The sequence below is a fragment of the Saccostrea cucullata genome, unplaced genomic scaffold, assembly GCF_032062105.1.
Source record: "Saccostrea cucullata isolate Sc308-1 unplaced genomic scaffold, CSIRO_AGI_Scuc_v1 ctg15602, whole genome shotgun sequence".
Classification (NCBI taxonomy): Eukaryota; Metazoa; Mollusca; class Bivalvia; order Ostreida; family Ostreidae; genus Saccostrea; species Saccostrea cuccullata.
The window spans coordinates 1-14,087 of record NW_026918124.1 but is presented as its reverse complement, the minus strand read 5'-3'; the positions used below and the strand labels follow the sequence as shown (position 1 = coordinate 14,087).

The 14,087-nt window shown below is 31.4% G+C and overlaps 1 long non-coding RNA gene across 2 annotated transcripts; it reads right to left on the bottom strand.

Moving 5' to 3' along the window:
• Positions 1–1,264: 1,264 nt before the first annotated feature.
• Positions 1,265–3,328, bottom strand: LOC134250922 (uncharacterized). 2 transcript variants are annotated; one of them, XR_009988639.1, is made up of 4 exons: positions 3,127–3,328; positions 2,700–2,781; positions 2,063–2,134; positions 1,265–1,610 (listed from the first exon to the last, which is right to left on the bottom strand). It is a non-coding gene; the product is annotated as an uncharacterized LOC134250922 (long non-coding RNA). The 2 variants fall into 2 exon arrangements; XR_009988634.1 differs by lacking the exon at positions 3,127–3,328 and having other exon boundaries at positions 2,700–3,047.
• Positions 3,329–14,087: the final 10,759 nt, after the last annotated feature.

Below are 14,087 nucleotides of genomic sequence, written 5' to 3'. Positions count from 1 at the left end.
TTTGATAATCGGTGTTACCGTAGCTTACACATACGAGGTAAAGCAGGATGGGGAACCAGACTGGCTTGTTTGTTTACATCAGCCGGTACCGATTAATTCTGATTCTGACAAATCGGACCGTGGTATAAGGATGGAAAAACTCACTGTCAGTGTCTTATCATTTATATTGATAGTTTTGAAATAATTTTTTCATCAGAATATAAACGTGATTCATGTAAGAAATCCATTCTACTCTGTAAATAGCCGGCTCTCTGTACTTCTGAGTACTTTGATTTTTTTTACATGTTATACCCCTTTTCCACAGAAAAAAATATTATAAAATCAAACGTAGTATTAATGAGAAAAGAAAGATGTTATTGCAAATAAAGTGTGTTCAGCAAATTTATCTTCACCATGATTTAAAAGGAATTGAGCTGCCATGGCAGTATTGATTACACATGGTCTTTTAAAGATAGATTACTGAACGAAAAAAAAAAATATGTAAAATATATATATTGACTTCTTTCCGCTTTGTGAAATTAAGCAAACCACGTCAGACGAGTTTTTAGGAAAGCTAATACTTGTTTTAATAGTGTTTTTTTAAGTTTGTCTCATACGAGTATCATATGATTCTCATATGATTGGTTTCATATGAGAATCATAGAAAAAGGGCATCATATGTGAATCATATGAAGCAAATCATATGATTTACATATGATCCACATATGTGAATCATATGAAATAAATACATATGATTTTCATATGAATGATTTAAGTGAGTTTGAAGCCATTTACATATGAGAATCATATGAAAAGAATGTCATATGTAAATCATATGAAACACTTATGTGTTTTCAAGCTATTTACATATGAGAATCATATGAAAAGGACATCATATGTAAATCATATCAAACACTTATGTGTTTTTCTTTTTCATTATTTTTCACATTCTTGTACACATTTAAAAATCAGATATTTCTGCTTTAGATGAAAATTCATTACATTACAATGATCTATCGTCAATGGTTTAATATTTTAAAATATCTTAAAATGCTTACACAACTTCTTTGATAAAATTATTTTCATCAAGAGAAATAACTTATTTTTCACAGTGTACATTCTAAACAAGAAAATATACAAACAAGTCAGTAGCATTTGTCGATACATGTATTTAACATATTCTAACATGAGTACAAATTATAAGATTTCAGCAAAATGATTTAGTAGTTAAACATGTATACTGTTCATAACATAATTATTTCAAGTATAAAAATACCATATGACACGAAAGTGTCCAAAGCAAAATTGAAGTATCAGCAATAACATTTGTCATGTATTCTCTATTGTAAATTTATGAAAAATCAAGTTATTGATTATTCCAGCATACAATAAGAATATGGGAAATTTTCACAGCTCAAATTCAGACAAGATTGTGTACATCCTCCCCATTTCATAATTATTCCATATATTTCCTTGTTCTTTTTCCTTCTGTATCTTTCAATTTTTTCAGTTGTCCTCCCTTTGATCTTCCATGACCATTTTGAAAGTCTCTTTGAACTGTACCGTACCAAAAATGAATATCCACCACTTCTCCCCTTCCTGAACAATTTCTTTGTGGCACAGAATGGTCTCTACAAAAATTTCAAAAGTGAAAATAAAATAATTCTTAAATTCTATGAGTTATAAAAGTAACTTAGGTATAATCAGCAAACAAATGTATGCCCAATTCATTGACACAGATATAATACAAGATAAAACTAACGTTATATATGTTATACTAGGTGTTTTGAGGAATTCTATGATGTAATTTGCAAAACAATTACACTATTGAAAGATATGCTTCATAATAAAATCAAAATAAGCAATTTTTTGTTATTTTGACAATTTTGGAATGTTAAACAGTATATATTAATTCAGATTGTCAAAAAATTAAGAAGATTCTGATACAAATACATGTTTATTATTTTTGGACAAAAAATACTACAGACAAGTAGACAGGCAGAAAAACAGACATTGCGATTCCAAGATATCCCAAACTATTGGGAAGACTATTAACAAAGTTTATTTAACAGTGTGTAGTTACCTTAACTTTGAAGCAAGCCTTGGATCTTGGGATTTGTTCTTTATCTTATGAGAGGCTGACTGTATATTGAACCTGTTAAGACAAATACTCACAGTCTCACACAGTAGATATTTTCTAAGAAAACATTTAATTAAAACTTAAACTATTAAAAAGAGAGAGTACAAGTTTGTAGGTTCTCTATAGTCTTAATACTATTAACATTTAACCCGAAACTATAGGCACGTGCACCATTCACTAGTGTAGGGGGGAAAAAATAATTGTCAGTCAATGAATACATAGATGTAAGTATTCAATGGATTAGCTAGCTGATGTTCTTTCAACACACATGCACATGTATTTATACCGTCACTGTTATAAATTTTTAGTTGAAATTCAAAAATCCAATTTATCCCCCTCTCCCCAAAAAGTTATTGTATACTTTTGCTATTAGTTCCATAGCCTTTACAGCCAGCAAAATCTATTCATACTTTGCATATTTTAAGTGCACTGGATTAAAATTATAATGTAGAATAAAATTTCTAGAGTATAGTATTGAGTTGAATTTATTTTTTATGAAGCCATACAAACAATGTAGAATTATGTGAAGTGGCGAATAATTATGTCCCCTTTACTTTTTATTGCAAGTATTTATTTTTACCTTCAATATTGTGATGATGCAATCGTCTGTCAAATCAGCGTCAGGATCAATCGCCAGTCTTATCAGCTTCGGGCTCTTTGGACTGAAAAAAACAGCACTGTGACACTGAACTCAAGTTGCCGAATGCATCTATAGGCCATAATAACAAACATTTCTCATTAAGTTGAAGAAGGAATCCGGACTTGATAACGATCTCAACATAGGCCTACATAACGCCAACTGACATACAAGGTTTCTATTTTCACTTTCATATCAGTACGTAACAAAACGAAAACAAATTCAAGTTTTAAAGAGTAGTAATGCCTTTAGCCTAACATGTAATGTTTACATTCGTTCAAAAACAAATTTTATCCAAACTTACTTACAGATCACGAACGTTAGGTTTACGAAATGCATTGATAAGAGTATATAGAGAGTTCATACGCACCTGTAACCATAATGAAATGATATTTAAACAATGTGAATCAAAAGTCTTTAAAATAATATTGTTAGGAGATCACTTGCCTTTTCCAAACACCCAACACGTCTGCTGCAGCAGTGACGTCAAAAATGACATATATTTTCATCCGATAAAAGACAAAACCGACCCGGAGAAAAATACGGAATTATTTTAATTTTACTTAGCCAAACCCAAAAAAATTAAAATGAAAAGCAAATTAATTTATTCTTTATCTATTTTGTCTGGGAAATGCATTATAAAAGAGAAAAAAATTGTGAAAGGGTTTTTTTTAGAGGGAAAGAGGGGGAGGGGGTAGGGTAAACAGAGTAGAATTATACATATAATTAATTACTAACAAATTCTTTTGAATTAATGTACATTTAAATTTATCTTTTGATATATATTATTGAAATTGCAATTTTACTTCAGTATAACAAGGACAGATAAGTGAACACTGTTTCATATGATTCTCATATGTTTCATATGATTCTCATATGATCACAGTCAAAACATGCGTATGAATTTTACCTGAGTATAACAAGGACAAATTAGTGAACGTTGTTTCATATGATTCTCATATGATCAGTTTCATATGATTCTCATATGATTATTGTCAGAATATTCATATGATTCTTATATGCAGGATCTTTCAAATGAGAATCATATGTATATTACTTCATATGATTTACATATGTGTAATCATATGATTCTCATATGATTTGCCACATATGATTCTCATATGATTGTATATACATATGATTCTCATATGATCCTGATATAAAAGTCAATACATATGTGGATCATATGTGGCTAAATTGCCTAATGTAGTTCTGTCTATCTGTCTGCAACACTTTCATTTCCCTGCAATATCTCTAGAAGCCTTTGAGATTTTGCAATGAAATTTTACACAACTCACTATGGCCTATGAACGATTCTTCTTGATTTTGAAGTAAAAAGGCCAAGGTTAAAACATTCTGAATTCTGTCTGATTTAAAACTTTGTTTCCGCGCAATATTTCGATAAGCCTTTAAGCTTTTGAAAAGAAATTTTATACAACAACTACCTATGGCGAAAGGAAGACCCTCCCCCTTTTTGTGACTGTGTGGAAAATTTTCATTTCCAGTCATATATAAAGAAAACTTTTAAGTTTCTACAATTAAATTTAATCCATAACTTCCTATGGCTCGCCCACCTTTCTTGAGATGCACCCCTAGATCTGCACATGCTTTCTTTTATCTAAGAGACGCATATTCTCTGAATATTTTTTTTTCATTAGATGAGACCATTTAAGTTGTGCCAATCAGATTTGGGAATTTATAGTTTTAATTTATATATAATTATATATAATTTATGAATTTGTAAGCTTAACTTTTTAAAATCTGTCTCCATTACTACTTTTTCACATTTCAAGTTAAAATTCAGCTAGCTACGTCAAATTAGAATAGTTAACAAACTAAAAATAAAAAATAAAAAAAAGTACCGATGTATTATTCAAAGATTAAGCTTAACAAAGCTTACATGTTACATGCATATGGGACCTGTTTGTATGAATTTTGTTTTATTTTAAAGAGTATTTAAGCGGTCCTTCATTTATCGATATTCTCAATTAAGAGTTCAGTATGGCTGTTGCGGTATCGCAGGGACAAAGGTGTCTCCATTGTCTAAACACAGTAGTCCTGAGTGATTCAACCTGCGACATGACATACTCTAACAGGGGTGATAGTGAAGCTAACTAGGTCCCGTTTGGTGGCCATGGGATTGTTCTAAACTGCTTTAATGTTCATACACCCCCCTTCTAAATTCGTATGAATCCGATAATGAGCTTGTTTTATAACTTCGTGGAATTATGTTTTGCGAATTTGAACTTAAATTAATATTATACTTTCTGTTCTTTTGATTAAGAGACAAAAATGCTATAGAATCTGCATGCACCAACGCTTTTGTTCCTATGCGGAAAACTGTTAAGACGAGGTTTTTAATTTAAAGTAGCCAAATATGCTAATGAAAAAAAATGTTGAAAGCATTTTTTTTTCAGTTCCCTATTATTTTTTAAAACATTATCACAGAGAAGAAAAATCCTCTGGCTGACTCTCTAAGCTTTTTTTAAAAGCTAAACTTGTGTATTAGTTATTCTGTGGCATCTGAAATAATTCTAGCGTTTGGGAATTTTTTTAGAAAAAATCTGCAAGCATATGTTGCTGAATTACATCCATAGACACCCAGAAACTATTCTCTAATTCTTTCAACTGGTAGAGTGTATTACAGAAAATTTATCCATGTAACAACCAGTTAAGAGACTGTTGATTCTCAAATGCCAAAAATAGTGAAAGTTCAATGTTTTTTTTTTGTTTTGTCTGCCTTAGTTTTATCGATATCAAAAACAACTGATCTTTAGGATCCAACAAATTACATTTGTAATTCAGTTCTTTCACAGCTGGCCCCAAAGACTGGAAAAAAACAGCTTAAAATGATCAAAATCATTAAACCCTGTATAATATTGTATCATTTTGCTATTGAACTGAAAATGTTGAATGGAATACTTTCCAAAAGTTTCAATAGCACATTGGACTGCCCTCTAAATAGGGTTCTGTTGGTGTCCTCTCAGGCTTAATTAACTGACTCTCACTGGTATCAACGGTAATCTCTCCTTGATCTGTGGACATTTCCGTGACACATGGCTCATCGGGGTGTGTGGCAGTTTTCTCCTCATTTTCCATTCTCTGTCTTTTTCTCAAGGATCTTGGAGTATCCACCTCCTCACTTAAATATGCTTCTTTATCATTAAATTCAAAAATGGATGGCACAGCTGTTGGGATCAGCAGGCACCGCTGGCCTATCAAAAGCATTAGTAATATTTTATTAAACAATTCCAAAACACACACAATAGAAAAAGAGAGAGAAAAAAAAAATAAAGATTTCGTATGAGATGTCACTTATAAATATACCGCTTTCACCTCTTGATTCTCAATATATTTTATATTCTTTCTTCACATATGTTAAATGTAGATAAAATTAAAAAAATAAAATACTTACTCTTCCACTGACATTTTGAAAGGAGAAAAAAGAAATCACAAAGCAACGCAAAGCCAAACAATCAACAAAAACGCTTAATTATATTAATGAACATAAAATTGCAATATTAAAACAACTCTTTGAAGTAATTCTAACTTTGAATTAATAACTACTAATATGACAAAACGTTTATTTAAAACAAAGTAAATAAATCGTGAAACGTACCTGACTCCGTCTTCCTATAATCTGATTCTTTTAAGTGAAAGTGGTAGACCACATCTTCTTTACCTGGACACCATAATTTCTTAGTTCTAGGATCGACACGACGGATGGTTATTCTCAATTTCATCAGAAGATCTTTACTTTTTAGAAATCTATGCTCATTAATTAAACCTACCGCAGCCTGGAGGTGAACGGAGCAATATCGAACCATTTCCGATATTTTCATTAAGCGTCTTCGCGATACATGTAGGAGTAAAGCGTCTAGGACGTACCCTTTAGCTTGAAGGTAAAATTTAGAACCGATAACGGTCGTCGGTGAACCCTATACTGAAGCATTTAGAATATTCTAAATGGATAAAATCAGTGAAAAATACATTACGTCATAGAAGGCAAGATGACGTCAATTTTAGAACACAAGTTTTAATTATTTTGGTATTTAGAGATGTAATTTTACTCCAGAAAATGAATAGAAACATGTAAACATTAACAAATTTAAAATTAAATCTGCCTTATTTATATAATAGTGTTGCATTATGCATGTACTATGCCTAAATAGTAGGCTGGGTTTGACACATGGTGCCCGAGCCGGAGGCGAGTGCACTATGTGTCAAACCCTGCCTACTTTTTAGGCATGTCATGCATAATGCAAACTATTGTTATTATTATGCTGACTGTCGTAATTATTTATTTGGAAACCCATTTGACTTTTTCCTGAAAATATCTGTGCTAACACGGCGCACTTGCAAGAACTCATTCAAAATCTTCATGCTAAAATTGGTTGCATGCTTAGTTTTTTTTTGGACATCAGGTTATTTTCTCACGATTTTCTGTCCCAGTGCGACTCATCTTTATTTACTGTTTTGTTCCGACTGATTTGTTTGCAGACGTCAATTCTCATTGATAATTTTCTTTTACATCCTTTAATCAAGCGTTATATAAAAAGGCGTTTTAATAACTCCATGATATCAGTTCATCGAACAATATGTATGTAATTAGTTAGAAACTTTAATTTGTTGTACACATTTATCTAACGTTCCTTAAAATAATATAACTGTTTTCAAATAATATTTGTCTATTTTTTCCTTCTTGTGTCAATTGTATAAATTAAGTTTATATATTTAATAAAATTCTTCCAATCAGTGATCGTCTCTTTGGCGTATTCGATAAGGCATCGGACTAGCAACCGCAAGGTCGTGAGTTCGATTCCTGGCGTGTGCAATGGAAATTTTATAGAGTAAAGACCGTGCACTATTTCGGCATAGTATGCTTACGCTTTATAAATCCTTAGACCACTATGCGAGAATATTAGGGTATGGGTTATATAGAAACAAACTGAAAGGAAGCATAATAATAATAATTATATAAATATTGCATGTAGTTGAGTGTAACATTGAAAATTTTCACCCCAAGAACCATTGTCAACCGAGGCGCAGCCGAGGTTGACAATAGTTTTCGAGGGGTGAAAATTTTCAATGTTACACTCAACTACATGCAATATTTATTATATTATACTGAATGTTTTATACAAAGACATATTACAGTGAACCGTGCGCGCATAAATTCCGCGCAGTCGCTATTTTTTTGTAATACTACCCGTCGTTAAGCAATGTTGGCTGTTGCTACGCAGGAGGGCGTGACTTTATTATTCAGCGGGTAGTGGTGTTTCTCGACGAATCAGATTCAAGTAATTTACATGAAAGTATAATATTTTGTTATACTGTATCTGGGAAGAAAGTTTGGATTAAAATCGACGACTGACATTATTTATACATGTATAAGTGTACTTAAAATAACCTGAAAATTAACCATGCGCTGTGTAAAAGAGAAATGGGTTAAGACAGCATGTTCAAAGACACGTAAACTAGGTTTAGAAGAAAATATCAGGACTATTACGGTGAAATTCATACGAATTTTAAGTTTTTCAATAGGTCTGGAATTTATTTGGATTGATTATATTTTTGTTCGAAAACAATTAGCTTTTTACGTATTTTGGTCGGCCTTTCCTTTTTAATTCATAACAAAAATAATGCAAAAAAAAACAAAAAAAAACAGTAATCTGGATATTTCAAAACATAAGATCGTACAGATCGAAATTAAAGCTTGACTTCTAAAATATATGGAAAATATTGCTTAACGTAGTATTTATCATCATGTAGAATACAACATATTTGCTGTGTTAATGTGTAATTTTATAGTTTGATAATAAAGTAAACATATACCAGGTGGTTCAATGAAATAAAATGTTGTAAATGTGTAAACGTTTTCCTTCTTTCATTTCTTCAGTGGAATAATAAAAAAAGCTTTGATAGATGTACATGCTAATTTAAATTAATTTTTATGAGCTATATATGTTTTATACAGTGTACCTTCAGATATCCAGACGCCAGAAATCTGAATGCTTCAGTTTCCAAATGATTTTTCATTGGAACAGAATTTTTAAAACGTTATTTTGTCTAGTATAACTGGTTTATAGTCAGTTTATCCAGATGCTTCACATATCTGGACAAATTACTTAGGAATCAAGGCGTCCGCATAACTGAGGCTCCACTGTATTAAAAATATAAGAGCATTCAAAAATAGAACACAGCATGAAACTAGTTTTAAGCAAAAATTAAAAATCTTGACCTCGAGAAGTTACTCATTTAACAAAAACATTGAACACTCTTTTAGACAGGTCATGACATAGAAATTAATTGTGTTGGTAGACAATCACAAGTTAAAGGAAAAGGAATATTGACAGCAATCTCTGAAACCTGCATAAAGAGTAAAGCGATTTTGTCTTATTGTAGTTGAAACCAAATTAACCTGCATTATATATTGACTAAAAGTATCAAGCCATATTGAATTCTGTTTTTTTGATGACTGAAGGGTCACTGAAACTTGACCAGAAAGGGAACTAAAATTTTGAAAAAATGCTGAATGTTGAACTGAAATGTCACTTAATGTGGATTGAAAGATGACGACATATAGCTGAAAGTTTACTAAACATTGGCTGAAAAGGTCACTGAATGTTGACTGCAAGGTTACTAAAAACATGACTGAAAGGTCACTGAATGTTGGCTGAAAGGTCACTGAATGTTGGCTGAAAGGTCACTGAAAGTTGGGCTGAAAGGTCACTGAAAGTTGGCGAAAAGGTCACTGAATATTGGCTGAAAGGTCACTGAATGTTGGATGAAGGGTCACTGAATGATGATGTAAAGGTAACTGAATGTTGACTGAAATGCTAACTGACATGTCACTGAATGTTGTCTGAAAGGTCACTGAAAATTGTGTGCCATTCAGTCAATGAAGTGTCACTGAAATGTTACTGAAATATGTCATTCAGTTTTGACTGAAAGGTCTGATTTCTTCCTGTGATATTTCTTGATCAAGATTTTAGCAGAGTGTTTCTGATTTCTAATATCTCTTTCAATCTTATTGTATATATGAATACAGATAGTTTAATTTTGTCTAAAAAACATTTGTATAATATATTTTGTATTTTGATACGATTAACCGGTTAATCGGTCGGAACGTCTTGCAGTTAATAGATTATCAATTCTGCAATCGATTGCCATCCCTAATAATAAGATATATTTATTTAATTTCTTTTGTTAACAAGAAATAGGTAAAAAAAAAAAAAGATAAATAATAATTTTTCATAAAAGTTATTACTTAGTTCTTTCCTAAATATACAATATAATACAAAGAAAATACACGTCTGCAAACAAACAACAAAACATGATAAGAAACACATAAAATGCGAATAACAAATATGCACGAAAAAAGTACAAAAAAGAGAAATATTAATATTAACATAAATAAACAACAAGAAACATATTGACGCAAGCGTCAAAAATCAGCCGCAAACCAGTTTATATAATTATTTAGGTTCCTTTCACAAACTGAAATTTGTGTGAGCTTTTTTTTTTTTATTTCTGATATTTATCTGTTAAAATATCCTCGATTCCTCGGGACATGAAAAAAAAATGCACGCGAAAATGCCGCTTTTCTTCATGCATGATGCATGTACAATATTACATATATAGGCAATTAAACTGTGCATAGTTCTCTGCGTCTCGGCACTCGGTTTGGTATATCTTAACAAACTCTGGTGGAAGTTTGCTGTTTAAGTAGTTTTTACATAAAAAGTACAAAACTAAAGTTTAGAATTAGCTATAGTTTTACCTTAATAAAAACGCAACAAATATATAACATGTGGGGCCCCTTGCTCTCTCTCTTCGAGTATGTTAACACCCCCCCCCCAACTCCTTCTAGATCCACCACTACATTTCTTCTCTTTCATTCAATCTCTTTGTTTTGGTGTTGAGATATGGTGGGAAATTGTTTGGCACATTGTAAAACGCGCTCTATCCTAGTCTCCTAGATCAACATGTCGTAAGATTCTGTGCTTTTAAAAAATCAATATTTCATCATATTTTTGAAAAATATGGATAGGAAATGTTTGAATATACACTTCATTTTAAATAAATACAGCAGATCATGTTTTAAAAAGAGAAAGTAAAATTGTTGATTTACAACGCGGTCTTTGTTTTAGACTATGCCTAACACTCGTACTTATTTTCTCCGCACTTCAGTTATGTCAGAGTTTGTCAATCAGGATTGGATGAAATATTTACCCCATTATTTATAAAATTTAATTTTACGATTATTGTACTTTTTCCTAAACATTTAGACAATCTTTATTGAATGATGATTCGCCGGCGATATGAATGTTGAATACTTTAATATTTAAATTGTTAACTCCGCAGAAACGCACAGCGACTTAAAACTTTCATATCACAAGTAACAGCTTTTCAAAATCCTTGCCTGACTTAATCAATCAATATCTGGAAGAGGAGTGATACGCCTTTTGAGCAAGATTTTTTTGCGATTGAATCTTTGATATCATTTAACTTGTAGAAGAATGATGCCTATCCTGCATTTATCACTGGTTCTCTGCCCTTGATTCCAGTCGCTGTCGCTAGGAATTTCAAGCGCTTGCGCCCGTTAACCAATGTCAGGGTACCAGTCTACGTGCGTTCTGAAGATTTGTTAACAAAGTGGTTAATATGAGGGTTTTTTGTGCCAATTGCAACTCCTCGGGCCTTTTCTAGAGAAAAAGACCACAAATATATAATTATTCGTCATGACACCTTTTTACAAACTTTGAAATAAATGCGTGGAGACCTATTAACTGTTGAATATTGAGTTAACTTTATTCAATGTAACGATATTACCTAAAATATACTATAGAAGGGACTTCTTACTACATCTGTACTATGAACAGGAAATGAATAATTTCTAACATCTGATGATGTTAATACTTTCAAGGTTGTTTTTCCGACCTTTGACGAAAAGGCATGAGATGATGCGATTGACTTTTCTGCGAGTAGATTGATCTACCCCTGGATCTAAATCTGTTGTCAAATCCTGCATTGTGAACATTTTAGAGAATGGATATAACTAAATACACATGTTGTAGGAGTGCATTTTCTCAATTTAAGTTAACAGTAGTATACTGTCTGTGTTCATTGATCTTTTTTTCTGAAAGGTGGGTACTTTTTGAGAATGTAATAGGTAAAATCAACATTTAGGCCTTTGTGGAAAAGAAATCCAAGATTTTGCACAGGCATCTTATTTATTGTGTGCATATGAAACAAAGATACAAATGTTCATGCATCTTGATAAATTTTAATTACATGATATTGAACAATATGTTAAATGATATTTAAAATGAAATAAATTTTACATAAAAGACATCGTGAAGCTGTTGTTTGTGTAAAGTTACAGAAATGAATTTGAAATACATCATGCAGAAATCATGGAAACCAGGCAAATTACAGTAAACTTAAGAAAATATGGCAAGTAAATTTAAAACTTCCATATTATATAAATGTTGTTAGAAGTGTGGAAATATGTTTTTTTAAAAAAATGACTTGTAACAAATGTCATACAACTATATATGATTGACTAAATCAGGTAGTGAGAAAGGGAAGTAATCTATGCATGACAGTCTTGTACAGTGAAAAAAGGAAACCATACACCAGAATGAATGAAATGGATGTAAACAAAGATAATTATTTAGTTACAATAGCCTTTTTGATAAGTCGTCACTAATAACAAATGTAATTTTGTAAATTAACTAAAACCTTAGTGCATGTTGCAACATGATTTATAATTTGCATTTTAACTGAAACAAACATTTGAAAGAAAAACATTATACTCTCAGATTCTTGTATACCAGTCTTAGTCATGAATGCATATAAAGTTATGAGAGAGCAAAGTAAAATATACTTCTGCTGATATACATTATGTAATGTTAAAAATATAAAATATGTCCACTGAACATGGATTGCCCTCCCAGGGTTCAGTATGAATAAAAGCTGAAATATATTGAATAATATACATAAAGATTAGTAAAAATGCTGGTTTTACATGAAGAATTGAGTGACTTAGATCTGAAATCATTTACACTGTACAAGTACATGTATATACAAAATGTACAATTGGGTTTGTAAATCCTAGCTTAGAGAATGGTACTCTACTGTAATTTACATATGTACATACTTTAGGAATATTAAAATGGAATGAAAACACAAGAAATGAGAAATCTCTAATGAAACTGTAGCTCTACTGGTCTGTACATATTACAAATGAAAGGCAGCAGTTGGATTTGAAACTTTGCAATAGGTACCAGTAAATAAAATGAAGTAGATGTATCTTGTGTAGTCTACTTGTGTGCCAAAGATTTACATTTTAATAATCACGGCATCACCATTCATAGAAATGAAAAAGCAGTAAATTATGTATCTTAATCCAGTCAACTTCTGTGCAGAGTTATATTGAAATCAGGCCAAAGCTGTGGGAGGAGTGGTATTTTAAAGGAATGTCATAGAAATGTCTATTTTTAGTAACATTGGCAACATGTTAAATCAGTTAAATTAAAAACTGATGCACTAATTTATGCATCTTTGTGTAGTTAACTTGTGCCAGGTTATAGTGAAATCAGACAAAAACTGTAGGAGTAAAATTTTGAAAAATTGTTTACAGACAGATGGACAGCTTCAGAGACAGACGATTGGCAGACACCTTGCTATCACATAAGCTCTTGTGGTTTCTGACCAGTGGAGCAAAAAATTAGGGAAAACCCATATGGAGGGTATATTTTTTTTTTGCTAATTCTTGAAATTATGACACACTTGTGCAGGTTTCAGTATTACAACTGTAAATTTCAACAAATGTTTAAACAATGATTTTTGTGATTTTTTGGTCAATCTTTTGGAATGTGATATTAACTGGAAGTTTGTGGGCAATGTCAGATTCCAGTGAGGTACTTGTGGTGCAGTCAAGGAGTTTGCAAAGTTGTTCTACCTGTTGTGTAAAAACAGTAAAGGTGTTGACTTCATTATCAGTTTTCACCAGAATTTTGCCAACAAAGCCACTCCCAGCACTTGTGTCGGTGTATGATAGTCCACATGAAGAACATCTGTTTTCTCTCAATTTTCTTTGTAACACCTCTCATTGATGCAACACCTACATATATATAAAACAGAAATAAAAGTCTGAATGTGTAAAAGAAAAAAAAATCAAGTAATTATTACAGGTAAAGCATATTTCTTAATAATGAAATGTTTACAGATAATATTTACAAAATATTATGTTAGACATAAAAATTATGAATTTAAAAAGGTGGAAAACATACTTGTACATCTTTAAATCTGCTATCCTAAGTA